Genomic DNA, 14,106 nt, shown 5'->3' on the forward strand with positions numbered 1-14,106 from the left:
TGCAGAGGAGGAAACAATGCCTCCTTCTATCTTTCCAGGTTCTTGCTGGTCTAGAAATTAAACTGACATAGGATTAACAGAATAAAACAGTGTTAATTATGTACTTGTGCATGGGAGTCCCACAAAAGTATGGTACTTAAAGAAGTGGGTGTCACCCAGAATTACAGTAAAGAATAGGGATTTGGCATTGAGGGAAATTATAGGCAGGTGGGAGAAAAGGGCAAATTAAGAGGAGATGGCCATGAACAGCACTTTAAACAAAGTAAGGTTTCTTATGTCTTTTTGGTTGATTGAGTCCCTAGAGATTTAGTTGTCTTTTTCTTTCTGGTGCAGAGAGGCAAACACCACTACAAATGGAAGTTTCCTTTATTGGTGTAAATTTCTCTTATAAAAGGGTAACTTTTGGGAAATGTTCTGCCTGCAGTTTCTCAAAACAACCAGCTCAAAATAATCAATATGATGAAAAGGCACATTTTAGGGTGGCATATTCTGGTCTCCTGCAGTCAGATTTTGGTGTGGTGTGTCCTGACCCCCACCATCATCTGTTCTTCAGCATCAGCAAAAACCTGGAGAACTCAACCATTGCTGAGGCTTATTTGCAATGGTCAGCATCCAGTCTGGAAAACAGAACCCATGCCAGGCAGTAGAGGGCATTTATTATGGAAAATAGTTGAAGAGTTGTTGGAAAAGTGAAAAGGGGGAAAAGGTGAGGCAACCTCTAGATTAAAAGCAAGAAGCCTTCGTCTCTAGGGCTTCAGTAGCTCCTTGCAGGCAAGATGTTCAACCCAGCTACTCTGTATTTCTCTAAAGCACTGTGGTACCTGTAACAAGGAAGAGAGAATGGAGGTATCTGAGGAATAAAGACTCACTGATAAAGTGAGTGAGAATGAATGTAAGATCTGACCTTACATTAAGTCAGGAGTGGTAAAAGCAGCCAGGGGCAACACTTTGAGAACAGCCGACAAGGGGGAGTGGCCTTGGAGAGGCCTGGGACTGTTCTGGCCAGGTGTGGTGGTCTTCACCCCCAGAGGTAAGGAACTGGACTCAGAGCTCTTGGCTTATCTTAAGTGTGAAGGAGAACCAGGTGTGTTTATTTACATTTCTAGGAGAACAAGCTCTCTGGGAGGTCATTCTTGACATGCAAACCACCTGGGGGGTCTGGCACCAGCATTTCTGGTGGCACTATTCATGTTGGCAGTTCTCATTCCTCCAAAACACTTTTTCCCAGAGAGCATCAGTGAGGCCATAATTGAGGTAGGGTGTGAAGAGGCTTTGAAGAAAAATTCTCACTGTGCTTCAGAGGAGTTAATGCCTATTTTCTGCAAGTGATATTTCAAGAAGATAAGGACAGATTCTAGTTTCCCTTGATATCCTCACCTAACTTCATCTAAAGGGACAGATGTCAGCCAGGTTTGCTGGAAACGTTTAGGGAAAGGTTTCCATCATTCTCTGCATTGAGCTATAAGAAATGAAAGGTAAAAAAATCATTTGAGACAAGAGAAACAAAAGGAAATGATAGCTTTGTAAATCGTAATATATATTCCCACAGCATTGGTGTGAAAATACTGTTTCCTGCACTATCAAAACCAAGGTCAGGGATTTTATTTGATGCAAAATTGTAAATGATGATTCAGATGTCATTTAGTTAATAGATGTACCCCTTGCCCTATTTACACTTTTCCTGTTCTCATTAACTTCTCCACCAGTGTTACTACCATCATAATTCATTTGGGGGTTATTGTGTGCTAGGATTTGTAAAACTGTTTAGCTTTTTTTAAATAAAAACATTTGAGGTAAGATAGGTTGAAAAAGATGGCAAATAGGGCCGGGCGCGGTGGCTCACGCCTGTAATCCCAGCACTTTGGGAGGCCGAGGCGGGTGGATCATGAGGTCAAGAGATCGAGACCATCCTGGTCAACATGGTGAAACCCTGTCTCTACTAAAAATACAAAAAATTAGCTGGGCATGGTGGCACGTGCCTGTAATCCCAGCTACTCAGGAGGCTGAGGCAGGAGAATTACCTGAACCCAGGAGGCGGAGGTTGCGGTGAGCCGAGATCGTGCCATTGCACTCCAGCCTGGGTAACAAGAGCGAAACTCCGTCTCAAAAAAAAAAAAAAAAAAAAAAAAAAAAAAGATGGCAAATAGTAAAATCCAGGGATTATTTGTAGATTTCACCATTCTGGGCCTATTCTATTCTTCTTAATCATCTATAAGCATTTATGATTATAATGCAAGTAATTCCTAGTTTCTGGAAATTATTTTTATTTTTTCTGGAAGTGAAATTACTTTTGGAATTCAGTAATTTCTTATCTGAAGAAAAATGTTCTTTTATCATAAATTCTTTTACCATAAATTCCTAAATCCACTTTAGGATAAAACTGCTACTGAAGTTACAGTATTTAAATTTTTCTGTGGGATGAAACCTTGATTTTCATACTTTTAACTGACATTTCTTATAGTCAGAGTTATGGTGCTTGGGGAGAAAAACATACAGAGAAAAGGCTCCTAGAGTGTTAACCTCTTTCTTCCCCAGAGGAAGCCACACTCAGGAATGAATGCACACTTTGCTCATTGGGCAGTCAGGGCCCCATGAGCAGCCTAAATGCTATAATTTAAGGGGTCCTGGTCCTAACCTGTCCTTGTCCCTAGAGGCCTCTCCCATGGCAAAAAAAAAAAAAAAAAAAAAAAAAAAAAGTCTTCTGTTTGATGTGCTACCTGAAATTCTGCCAATTTGTTCTTTGTCTGAATTATCGTCCTGGCCTTCTTTTTAAAATGCACATATCTCTGGGTGGGTTAGACACTCATTGACAGATAAGAACTGATTTTTAACCAGATTGATTTCTGGGGACTCTAAGGCTTCTTGAAGGTTATAATGGGAGACAACAAAGGACAGCATTTCTGGAGCCTCCGTGAGACAGGGTGGGGGGGAGGGGCAGAGAGAAAAGTGCCAAGATGTGTACAAGCAGCATGCAATACCAAGGAAGGCACCAGGGCCAATCTGGCTTATTGGAAATTTTGCCTAGAACATGTCCAGTTGTTGACTGAACCATAACTCCTTCTAGAAAGAATATTCCTCATTTGCAGAACTAGTAAAAACATCTTTGGAACTGCACTTCCAATTAATTCAATGACCTATTAAGCCATTATTGTATATGGGATATTGACTAAGATTGTGTTGGCATTTACTGAGCACCTATTTATTACGTGATATAATTTTTGCCTATGTTATTTTACTTAATCTCCACATCAGCCCATTTTTCAGGTGATGAAACCTAAAGCAAGAGAAGTCAAGTTACTAGGTAGGGAGTGACAGAACTGGAATTCAAGTCTAGTTCTAGCCTTGTATTTTTAGAAACCGTGTTTCCGAGCTTTTAATCTGGTTTGTGTGAAACTGCCTTTGCAAAAATTATGACAGTGAGAAAAAGCTGACACAAGAAAATTATGACAGTGAAAGAAATCTGACCTAACCAATTGCCTGTTGCTCTTACCCTAAGCTGCCCTTGTTCATTCCTGGGAGTAGGCTAACTATAGGAAGAGTTTAGTTTAACTTAGAAACAAAGATGACAAACCCCCTCCTAGTTTGTGGATCTGACTACCTTTGTAAAACTAACAAATTAGCCACAGGATTAGAAATTATGGCTCAGGAGTCATGCAGCCAGAGGCCACAAGATTTCTAACCTCCCGAGTTGCTCCAATGGATAACATCTCTACTGTAAAACTTAAGACTGGTGTTTGAGGTATTTTTAAGATCCTACATTCTGGTAGGATCTTAAACCAGACCAGCTGGTGCCACCTATACTGATAAACTGCTTCATCTGGTCTTGTAGGCCCCACCTAGAAATTGACGCAGTGCAAGAAGGCAGCTTTGACCGCCCCCCATGATTTCGTTCGTGACCCAACCAATCAGCATTCCCCATTTCCTAGACTCCTGCCTGCCAAACTATCATTTAAAACCCCTAGCCTCCAAATTTTCAGGGAGCTGATTTGAGTAATAATAAAATCCTGTTCTCTTGCTTAGCTGGCTCTGCATTTATTAAATTCTTTCTCTATTGCAAAAACCCACTGTTCTTGGTGCATTGGTTTTCTGAGCAGTGGGCAAGATGAACCGTGGGTGACTACGTGTGTCTCTAGAAGAGAGTTAATATTATATTGTGGTGGGATCATCTTTCTGTAGAGCACATAGCACTTTTTAAAAAGCACTGAGTACCCCAGAACTTAAAGTATGTATATGTGTGTGTATGTGTATATATATGCACTGAGTAATTACATGATAGGGAAATAACATAGAAAATCTAATGCCAGGTCTTGTGTGTCTCCCTTGGGTAAAATTATCTTCCATGATAAGGTCAGGTGAATTTTTTAGATGCAAATAACATGCATATGGGATATGAAAGATTGCAGAACTCACAGCTGATGTATATATGTGCTGCTAGTTGAGAGATGGTTGGGTGCAGTGGCTCACACTCTTAATCTCAGCACTTTGGGAGGCTGAGGCGGGCTGATCACCTGAGGTCAGGAGTTCAAGACCAGCTTGGTCAACAGGGTGAAACCTTGTCTCTACGAAAATACAAAAATTAGCTGGTCGTGGTGGTGGGCACCTGTAATCCCAGCTACTCAGGAGGCTGAGGTAGGAGAATTGCTTGAACCCAGGAGGCAGAGGTTGCAGTGAGCCAAGATGGCACCACTGCACTCCAGCCTGGGTGACAGAGTGAGACTCCATCTCAAAACAAAAGAAAACAAAACATTGAGAGACAATATTTTAACATATCGAAGACTATATTTTTTACAAACAAATATATTTAATGAAGCCATAATTCTATTAAGTGGAATATAAAGAACCTATATTTCAGAACAAGCCTGACAGAAGACTAATATTTTCAATAATTGAAGTATTTTTAAAAACTTTTTAAGGATAATTTTAGCATGCCAGTGCACAATAGAAATAACCTTATTCCCTGCTAATTGGAATGTATAATTCTGAAAGAGGTATACATCATCTTAATTAGAAATAAGGTTTATGATGTTGTGATAATGGCCTTTGGTTTAATAATTTGCAGCAAGTCAATTGAGAATGGGAAACAGAAACCTGACCCAAGACTGTTTCTCTTGCTTCTGGTTCAGGTCTGTTAGTTCGCATGGTTTACCCATCTTTCAACTGCAAGGCAGCTTCGCGTGGAGGATGGTAAGACTTTGGGCCAGCCCAAGGCAAGACTGAAGGAAGTAAGTAGTAGTCACATTGCTGAGTCCTTCTCCTTTCCCTCTTGGAACTATGCTCCACCTCCTGGTGCTCTGTCTCACCTGCTTTGCAGTGGACCGGGTGGGAGTTTGTCCATCATTGCTCTTTGGAACACACCAGGCAGAAAGGCACCTACTGCCAAATCCATCTCCTCCTATCCCTCCACCTCTCTCTTCCACTCTACTCAAACTCAGGAAGAGAGGCTGCTCCACCTAGTTACAAGGAAAAGACTGGATTACATCTAGGATCACAGAGAAAGGATAGGGAGTTTGTAGGGTTACCCAAAGCACCTACTTAGCCTGGAGAGAGTGAGCAGAAATCCAGCTGTGCTTCACCTACCCTATCCTGTCCATTTTTTCCCCCCGTCTAGCGGCCTCACTGCCCCCAACCAGTACAGGATGTGGCTATGTCACCCCAAAGGGGGACTTTATGTCATCATCTGCCTGGTGTTCTGCAGATACCATTTAGGCTCTGCCTGAATTATTATTGCAGTGACATAGTACTTTAGATAAAGATTTTATTCTTCGCTACAGGTCCAATGCACTATCCATTGTGCCACAGAGCCACTTTAAAGATCTTGTTCTAAATGCCCTTGTACACATTCTCTCATTTTAAAATTACAATAGTCTAGTCACTTAAAATGGATCAGAGATAATTTATCTCTATTGTACAGATGAGGAAGCTGAGACTCTTATTGAGACTTTTTTCTAAGGTGCTAGATCTTGATTTTGAACTGTGTTCTTGTGATTTTACATTGTCCTTTCTACCCTTCCTTTGTTGGAATAGATTCATTGTGAAATGTGAATGACTAATAGTATTTTAAAAATTCTTTATCATTAACTGCACATACGTATATGAAAATATGGACAGTGGATTAATAAACTCGTGTATCTATTATCCAGATCCAACAATTACTAGATTTCATCAAAATCTATAAGTAAATCTCAGGTACCGTGGCTTTTCATTTTACATAGTTTAGTTTGTATGTCTTTAAAAAAATAGATATATTCTTGTGTAGCCACAATGCCATTATCATACCTAGCAAAATTAATAATTATTCCTTGGTATCATCTAATGGCTACTTCATATTCAAATTTCCTAATTTATCTAAAGAAATTAGCTTACTGAAACATTCAGCATCTTTAACGCACATACACACAGACACGTGTGTGCACATACACACATAGACATATTTGCTGTTGGGGAATCAGGTGGCAGCTGGCATAGCCCTTGTGCTCCAAGAAGCTGATAAGACACATATATGGGAAACAGCAGTGAGACAGTGCTAAGATAGAATTGCAAGGTTAGGCAAGTCTTATTTATGCAGAAATATTCTTCTGAGAACCTGATATATAGCAGATTCTGTGCTATATGCTAGAGATAAAAGTGAAGATTAAGTTTAAAGTCAGAGATTGGGAACAGACATTAAAAAAAATAGCCATAAAGGGCATTATTGCATGTTGTCTTCTAATTGTTTCTACATGTCCTACCTTTCAGGTTGACTTGCTTTTGGTATTGTATCTCTAAAATGAAAATTGTCTGTTCTCATTGTATTCAATTCTCGTTTTCACATAAAGCTGTGTGTTATTTTGGATAGTTTTAGCTTTAGTAAATGAACAACTGAGGTCTTCATTGCATGTAACTATAACCCTTTGATTCCTTTCACTATTATTTACTTTCATCTTTCATTATGTTTGGGTTTTATTTCTTATGAAGGATAAAATTTGGATTTAGGCCTGTGATATTGAACATGCTGGATGGCTGTTAGAGAAAGCCAACTGCTTGCCTGAACAGTTTTACAATAGTACTGACAGAATATTAATGCTGGTTGCTGCATTAGGTAATGCTAGCCATGTAGCAAACGTGTCCCAAAATGTACAGGCTATTTAGAGCCGCAATTTTCTTATTGCATATAAGCTTATGTATGATAATAACAAAATATTATTACATGTTTCTCCTAGGACTTCTGTAAAGAAATAATGCGTATTGACCATTTTACAAATTAACTTGCTAAACTAGTGTTAGTATCAACAGCAGGCACAGGGTTGGCAGCGGCATCAGCAGTGCTAGTAGTAGTAGTAGTAGTTACTATGACTCTTGTCAAAATGTCAGTGAACCATCCTTGCTAATCTCTGAGCCTGGGTTTGTTGTCAGAATGCAAAGTTGAGAAAGAAAATCTGGTGATCTCATGCCTGTTTTTGATATAGCAGTGATTCACTTCCTACAGGAGTCTGTGATTGGGAAGAATTAATGATTTGGTTGAGGGAAAGCCTGAAATAATGAGAAAACTCTTCTGTATTCATTGGCCTCTGCTTTGTTTTATGATAGAAGGTACCCTTGGGAACACTGCACTGGATACTAATGCATCCTCCTCTTCTGCATTCATTGCTAGATGTTATTTATGTTTATGCTTGTTTATTTTTCTTTAGTGGCCTCTGAATAGATTTATCTTTTTATAATATGTGGCACTTAATAATTACAGCTATGAGCAATTTGTAAAAAAATTTGCTGGACGTCTAAGTTCTACTACAGTGGACACCAAACGAATGAGCATAGGAACCACCAGGGGGACCTTAATAAATTTTCATGTTCTAGGGTAACCATTATAGATTGAATTGTAGGTCTGATAAAGGTCTAGTCATCAGGGATATTTGTTAAGTTTTTCTGCTCAATTAACTGTTCAAATATGCATTCTTGTGACACATTTTTAGCATTTACCCAAGAAATTTTAAAATGCATTCCTGACTAACTATAAAATACCTTCCTTAAGTTTTACCCAAACAACGAAAAAGCTTATGATGGTTTAACTTTAGTTACTGCCTCTTGCTCTTTGTGCTATTGTAGTCATATATTCATGTATTTTAATTTTTACGTATGTGTTAATCGCCACAGAACATATTATTACTGTGTTTAAAGCAGTGAAAGTAACATTTTTTTTTTTTTGAAACGGAATCTCGCTATGCTGCCCAGGCTGGAGTGCAGTGGCAGGATCTCAGCTCACTGCAACCTATGCCTCCTGGGTTCAAGCAATTCTCATGCCATAGCCTCCCAAGTAGCTGGAATTACAAATGTGTGCCACCACGCCTGGCTAGTTTTTGTAGTTTTAGTAGAGATGGGGTTTCATGTTGTTGGCCAGGCTGGTCTTGAACTCCTGATCTCAAGTACTGAAAATACAGGCATGAGCCACTATGCCTTGCTGAATGTGACTTTATATTTCCCTTTTCTATTGTGTTTCATTTCTTCCTGTAATTTCTGTTAGCTTTCATCTGGGGTTGCTTTCTCTAACTTGAAGAACTTCCTTTAGTATACTCACTGTACAAGTTATTTCAGCTTTTGTGTGAAAACATCTTTATTTCACTTTTATTTTTTGAAGGATACATTCACTGAATATAGTATTTGATAGGCTTTATTTATTTATTTTTTTTACCATCCACCCGGCTTGCATCCCAGCATATTAAAAATGTTATTTCTTTGTCTTCTGGTTTTCAATTTCCTTTAAAAATTCAGCTTTCAATATTGTTGCTGCTCCTTTGTAGGTAATGCATTTTTTTTCCTCTGACAGCTTTTATTTATTTTTTTTCCTTTTTTAAAATTTGGATTTTTATACTTTAACTATAAAGTCATGTTCTGGCATGACTTTCTTTGTTTTTATCCTGCTTGGTGTTTACTGAATTTCTTGAAACTGCCGGTTGAAGTCTTCCATCAACTTTAGAAAATAAAAAACTATTTTCTCTTCAAATATTTCTTCTGTACCAGTTTCTCTCTCCTTTCTTCTGGAACTCCAAATACATACATATTAAGCTTTTGACTGTCTTCCATGTATTTTTTATGCTCTGTTCTTGTCATTCTTCCTATTCTCTCTGTGCTCCTATATGGATATTTTAAACTATCTTTTAGCTCACTAATTTTACATTCTTTTGTGCCCAGGTCACTGTTAAGGATGTCCAGTTATTTAATTTTAGATATAGTATAGTTTTATTCTAGAATGTTTATCTTATTCTTGTATATAAGTCATTTCTCTGTTGAATTTTTTTCATGTTCTTGTCATTTTGCCCATTTCTTTTCCTTTATTTACTTTAACATTTTTTAACTTAGTTATTTTGAAGTGTTAGTCTGCTAAGTCCAACATCTGGATCGTCTGTGGGTACATTATCTACTTTCTTTTCATTTGATTTTGATCACGTTTTCCTGACTATTCATATGTCTGTTAACATTTGATTGTATTCTGGTCATTGTGTCTAAGAGAATAGTAACATCTCTGCACGATGCCTTTTACCAGAGAGTTTCCCCTTTTCCTCTACTAGTTAGATAAAGTGTATTATCCTGTGGTAATTTTTCTGGCAACTCTTGTTTAAAACCTAAAAGAATTGTGAAACTCTGCTACCGTGGTCTGTGTTCGTATTAAAAATCAAGACCAAGCAAGTTTTACCCTTCTTTTCTGTGGGCTCAGGATTTGGCCTTATACCCAGGGACTGAGCTGAGCCAGGGTTTAGTAAAAAAGTCAGTCTACTTTTGTTTGCTATTATTCTTCAGACCTGGTCTCTGCAGGCTTTTGATTCACATTCTGGAAGGTGTCTTACGTTGGCCTGAAGCTTTTGCCCTTTGAGGATTTTGAGGTGTTAACTCTTTAACTTCCTGCTCCAGGCAAATTTGAAATATGGAAACTGTCTTCAGGGAGAGACTAGTTGCATTATTGCAGACCCCTTCTCTCCAGTGGGATATTATCTTCAAGGCAACAGGAGTATGTGGAGATTTCACTTTGCTTTTCTAGTCTAGCTTCCTCAGGCCGCCAGCCTCCCAAGCTGTTCCAGAACATAGCAAATGATCAGTGGTAAAAATCAGTCTTGCATTTGGGTCTCCTCCAGTTTGCAGTCTTCCAGATCTGTGCAGACAGCAAAGGCTCTGCTTGTTTCACTCTCCTTAGTCCAAGAGCCACGGGCCTCTTAACAGTGGCACTTATGTCTTGCCAAATGCCTCAAGGGAAAAAGATAAGTGACTGTGGTCAACTCACCTGGGAAGTATTTGCCCATCCTTCATTTTGGAATTAATCTAAACTTCATTGCCTCTAGAGAACTCTGGTATCTTAAAATAAAATTTTTTGCAATTTATTTACCTTTTGGTTATTGCAGTGGGAATATTGGCCCTATATAACCGGCTTTATCTCACCTTACTTTTTTTATTTAATGCTTTAAGTTCTGGGGTACACGTGCAAATTGTGCAGGAGGATTGTTGCACAGGTATACACATGCCATGGTGGTTTTCTGCATCCATCCTCCTGTCGTCCACATTAGGTATTTCTCCTAATGTTATCCCTCCCCAATCCCCCTACCCCCTGCTATCCCTCCCCTAGCTCTCCCACTCCCCAAAAGGCCCTGGTGTGTGATGTTGCCCTCCCTGTATCCATGTGTTCTCATTGTTCAACACCTACTTATGAGTGAGAACACAAAGTGTTTGGTTTTCTTTTCTTGTGTCAGTTTGCTGAGAATGATGGTTTCTAGCTTCATCCATGTTCCTGCAAAGGACATGAACTCATCCTTTTTTATGGCTGCATAGTATTCCATGGTGTATATGTGCCACATTTTCTTTATCCAGTCTATCATTGATGGGCGTTTGGGTTGGTTCCAAGACTTTGCGATTGTACACAGTGCCTCAGTGAACATATGTGTGCATGTGTCTTTATAATAGAATGATTTATGATCCTTTGGGTGTATACCCAGTAATGGGATTGTTGGGTCAAATGATATTTTTAGTTCTAGATCCTTGAGGAATTGCCACACTGTCTTCCACAATGGTTGAATTAATTTACATTCCTACCAACAGTGTAAAAGCATTCCTCTTTCTCCACATCATCTCCAGCGTCTGTTGTCTCCGGATTTTTTTAATGATTGTCATTCTAACTTGTGTGAGATGGTATCTCCATGTGCTTTTGATTTGCATTTCTCTAATGACCAGTGATGATGAGCATTTTTTCATATGTTTGTTGGCTGCATAAATGTCCTCTTTTGAAAAGTGTCTGTTCATATCCTTCACCCACTTTTTGATGGGGTTGTTTGTTTTTTTTCTCATAAATTTGTTTAAGTTCTTTGTAGATTCTGGATATTAGTCAGATGGGAAGATTGCAAAAATTTTTTCCCATTCTGTTTGGTTGCTGGGTCATTCTATTGATAGTTTCTTTTGCTGTGCAGAAGCTCTTAAGTTTAATTAGATCTCACTTGTCTATTTTGGCTTTTGTCGCCACTGCTTTTGGTGTTTTAGTCATGAAGTCCTTGCCTGTGCCTATGTCCTAAATGGTATTGCCTAGGTCAGGCGTCCCCAAACTATGGCCCGGCCGCATGCGGCCCCCTGAGGCCATTTATCCGGCCCCCCGCCGCACTTCAGGTTGGGGCACCTCTTTCATTGGTGGTCAGTGAGAGGAGCACAGTATTTGGCGGCCCTCCAACGGTCTGAGGGACAGTGAACTGGCCCCCTGTGTAAAAAGTTTGGGGACACCTGGCCTAGGTTTTCTATTAGGATTTTTATGGTGTTAGGTCTTATGTTTAAGCCTTTAATTTATCTGGAGTTAATTTTTGTATAAAGTGTAAGGAATGGGTCCGGTTTCTGTTATCTGCACATGGCTAGCCAGTTTTCCCAACACCATTTATTAAATAGGGAATCCTTTCCCCATTGCTTGTTTTTGTCAGATTTGTCAAAGGTCAGATTGTTGTAGATTTGTGGCATTACTTCCAAGGCCTCTATTCTGTTACATTGGTCTATATCTCTGTTTTGGTACCAGTACCATGCTGTTTTTTTTTGTTTTGTTTTGTTTTTTTTTTTTTTTTTTTTGATTACTGTAGCCTTGTAGTATAGTTCGAAGTAGTGTGATACCTCCAGCTTTGTACTGTTTTTTGCTTAGGATTGTCTTGGCTCTGCAGACTCTTTTATGGTTCCATGTGAAGTTTAAGGTGTCCCACTTTACTTTGAATGGCACTGATGCTAGTGACTGGAGGCCACAGCTTTAGTCCCACTACCTTTTGTTTCAGAAAAGGCAATATACTTGCTTGGAATGTATAAATTTTGTTTTATTCTACAAATAAAGATTTAGGATTTAAGTATGTTACTGAGAAAGGTACATGAAGACATCATCCTTAATCACCTTCTGAGAACAAAAACTGCTTTATTCTAAATTCATGTGCTATGGGTCATAAAATGGTATACACAGTTAAATAGAATTATATACAATTCCAAAATGTTATTTTTATGAGGAAATTTGTTTGAAAAACATAGTTTTGGGAAGCATATTCTCCAGCAACTTATTTGAAAAAGATTTCAAGTTCATTTATAAAAAGAAAGAAAAATAAAAATGTAAACCTTGAAGAAATTAATCTACTGCTGATTTAGCCTCTTTAATTTTTAAAAATATGTTTTCATCTTGTAAAAAGTTACTTTATTGAGGTATAACTTACCTTTTAAAAATTGCAGCCATTTTACATTTATATTTCAATGAGCTTTTGACAAATGTATGTACCTAGGTAACAATCTTCATAGTTAAGATAAAAAACATTCCCTCAGCTGAGCGCAGTGGCTCATGCCTTGTAATCTCAGCAGTTTGGGAGGCCAAGGTGGGTGGATCACCCAAGGTCAGGAGTTCAAGACCAGCCTGGCCAACATGGTAAAACCCCATCTCTACTAAAAATACAAAAATCAGCCAGGTGTGGTGGTGGGCACCTGTAATCCCAGCTACTCGGGAGGCTAAGGCAGAAGAATTGCTTGAATCCGGGAGGCCAAGGTTGTGGTGAACTGAGATCACACCACTGCACTCTAGCCTGGGCGACAGAGCGAGACTCCATCTAAAAAAAGAGAAAAGAAAAGAAAAAAAATTTCCTCAAATATTCCACCTTTTGTTTTTACTCTCATGTAGGCATTCCACAGCAGCAAGTTACTTAGTTTTCTTCCTCTTCTTCACAAGTTACTTGTTCCTGACTCACATTTATACACATTCCCACTACTGCTTCTGAAATACTCTCTTACAATTTGAGTCCTCTGATCTCTGCTTCCTTTTTCTTATGTGTAAATTCTGTTTTTTTTTTTTTTTGAGATGGAGTCTTGCTGTGTCGTTCAGGCTGGAGTGCAGTGGCACGATCTTGCCTGGTGCAACCTCTGCCTCCTGGGTTCAAGCGATTCTCCTGCCTCAGCCTCTCAAGTAGCTGGGACTACAAGTGCATACCACCACACCTAGCTAATTTTTGTATTTTTAGTAGAGATGGGGTTTCACCATATTGGTGACGAGGCTGGTCTCAAACTCCTGACCACATGATCTGCCCACCTCAGCCTCCCAAAGTGCTGGGATTACAGGCATGAGCCACTGCACCTGGCCCTAAATTATGCATGTGGGGGAATGGGTTGGACATGGGCATGTTGGCATACTGCTTTGTAAATCTGTTTTCTAGTTGATTAATCTTTCTGTACCCTGACTGCCCTCCTTGGAGACAGAGATCTATTTCTCGTGAAATTCCCCAGAGGACCTTTTACTATATTTTGTTCAATAAGTGCTGCTAATAAACATAATTTGAAGAATGTAAATAAACTTTATTTTTTAAAGCCCCAAGAAGCCTCTGTGGGGCTCATTCTATGTGAAGAGTTCCGAGCATTCACCCACAGCACACACGGTGTCATTAGCTCATCCAACCTCTCAACGTGATTTCATACCTGACTGGTATGAGATTGTCTTTTATAAAAGCATTGACCCATAGCAGTGGCAGCATCTGTCTATTAGTATGCTCAACATTAAACTGGAATTTTCATGCTAATAATTAACTAGAACAATATCTCACTTGGACAGAAGCCATTTTATCCTCTCCTGTGAGCTAAAATGTTATTTGAACAACTATC

At 39.0% G+C, this 14,106-nt stretch overlaps 1 long non-coding RNA gene across 2 annotated transcripts in view; it reads left to right on the top strand.

Annotated features, from left to right (window-relative positions):
• Nucleotides 1–14,106, top strand: part of LOC141585004 (uncharacterized) — a 227,767-nt gene that overhangs the window by 10,724 nt on the left and 202,937 nt on the right. For both annotated transcript variants that reach the window (XR_012518286.1, XR_012518287.1), the window contains exon 2: nt 5,124–5,222. This is a non-coding gene — a long non-coding RNA (uncharacterized LOC141585004). The remainder of the gene's footprint in view (nt 1–5,123; nt 5,223–14,106) is intronic.

The sequence above is a fragment of the Saimiri boliviensis genome, chromosome 7 (assembly GCF_048565385.1).
Source record: "Saimiri boliviensis isolate mSaiBol1 chromosome 7, mSaiBol1.pri, whole genome shotgun sequence".
Taxonomy (NCBI): Eukaryota; Metazoa; Chordata; class Mammalia; order Primates; family Cebidae; genus Saimiri; species Saimiri boliviensis.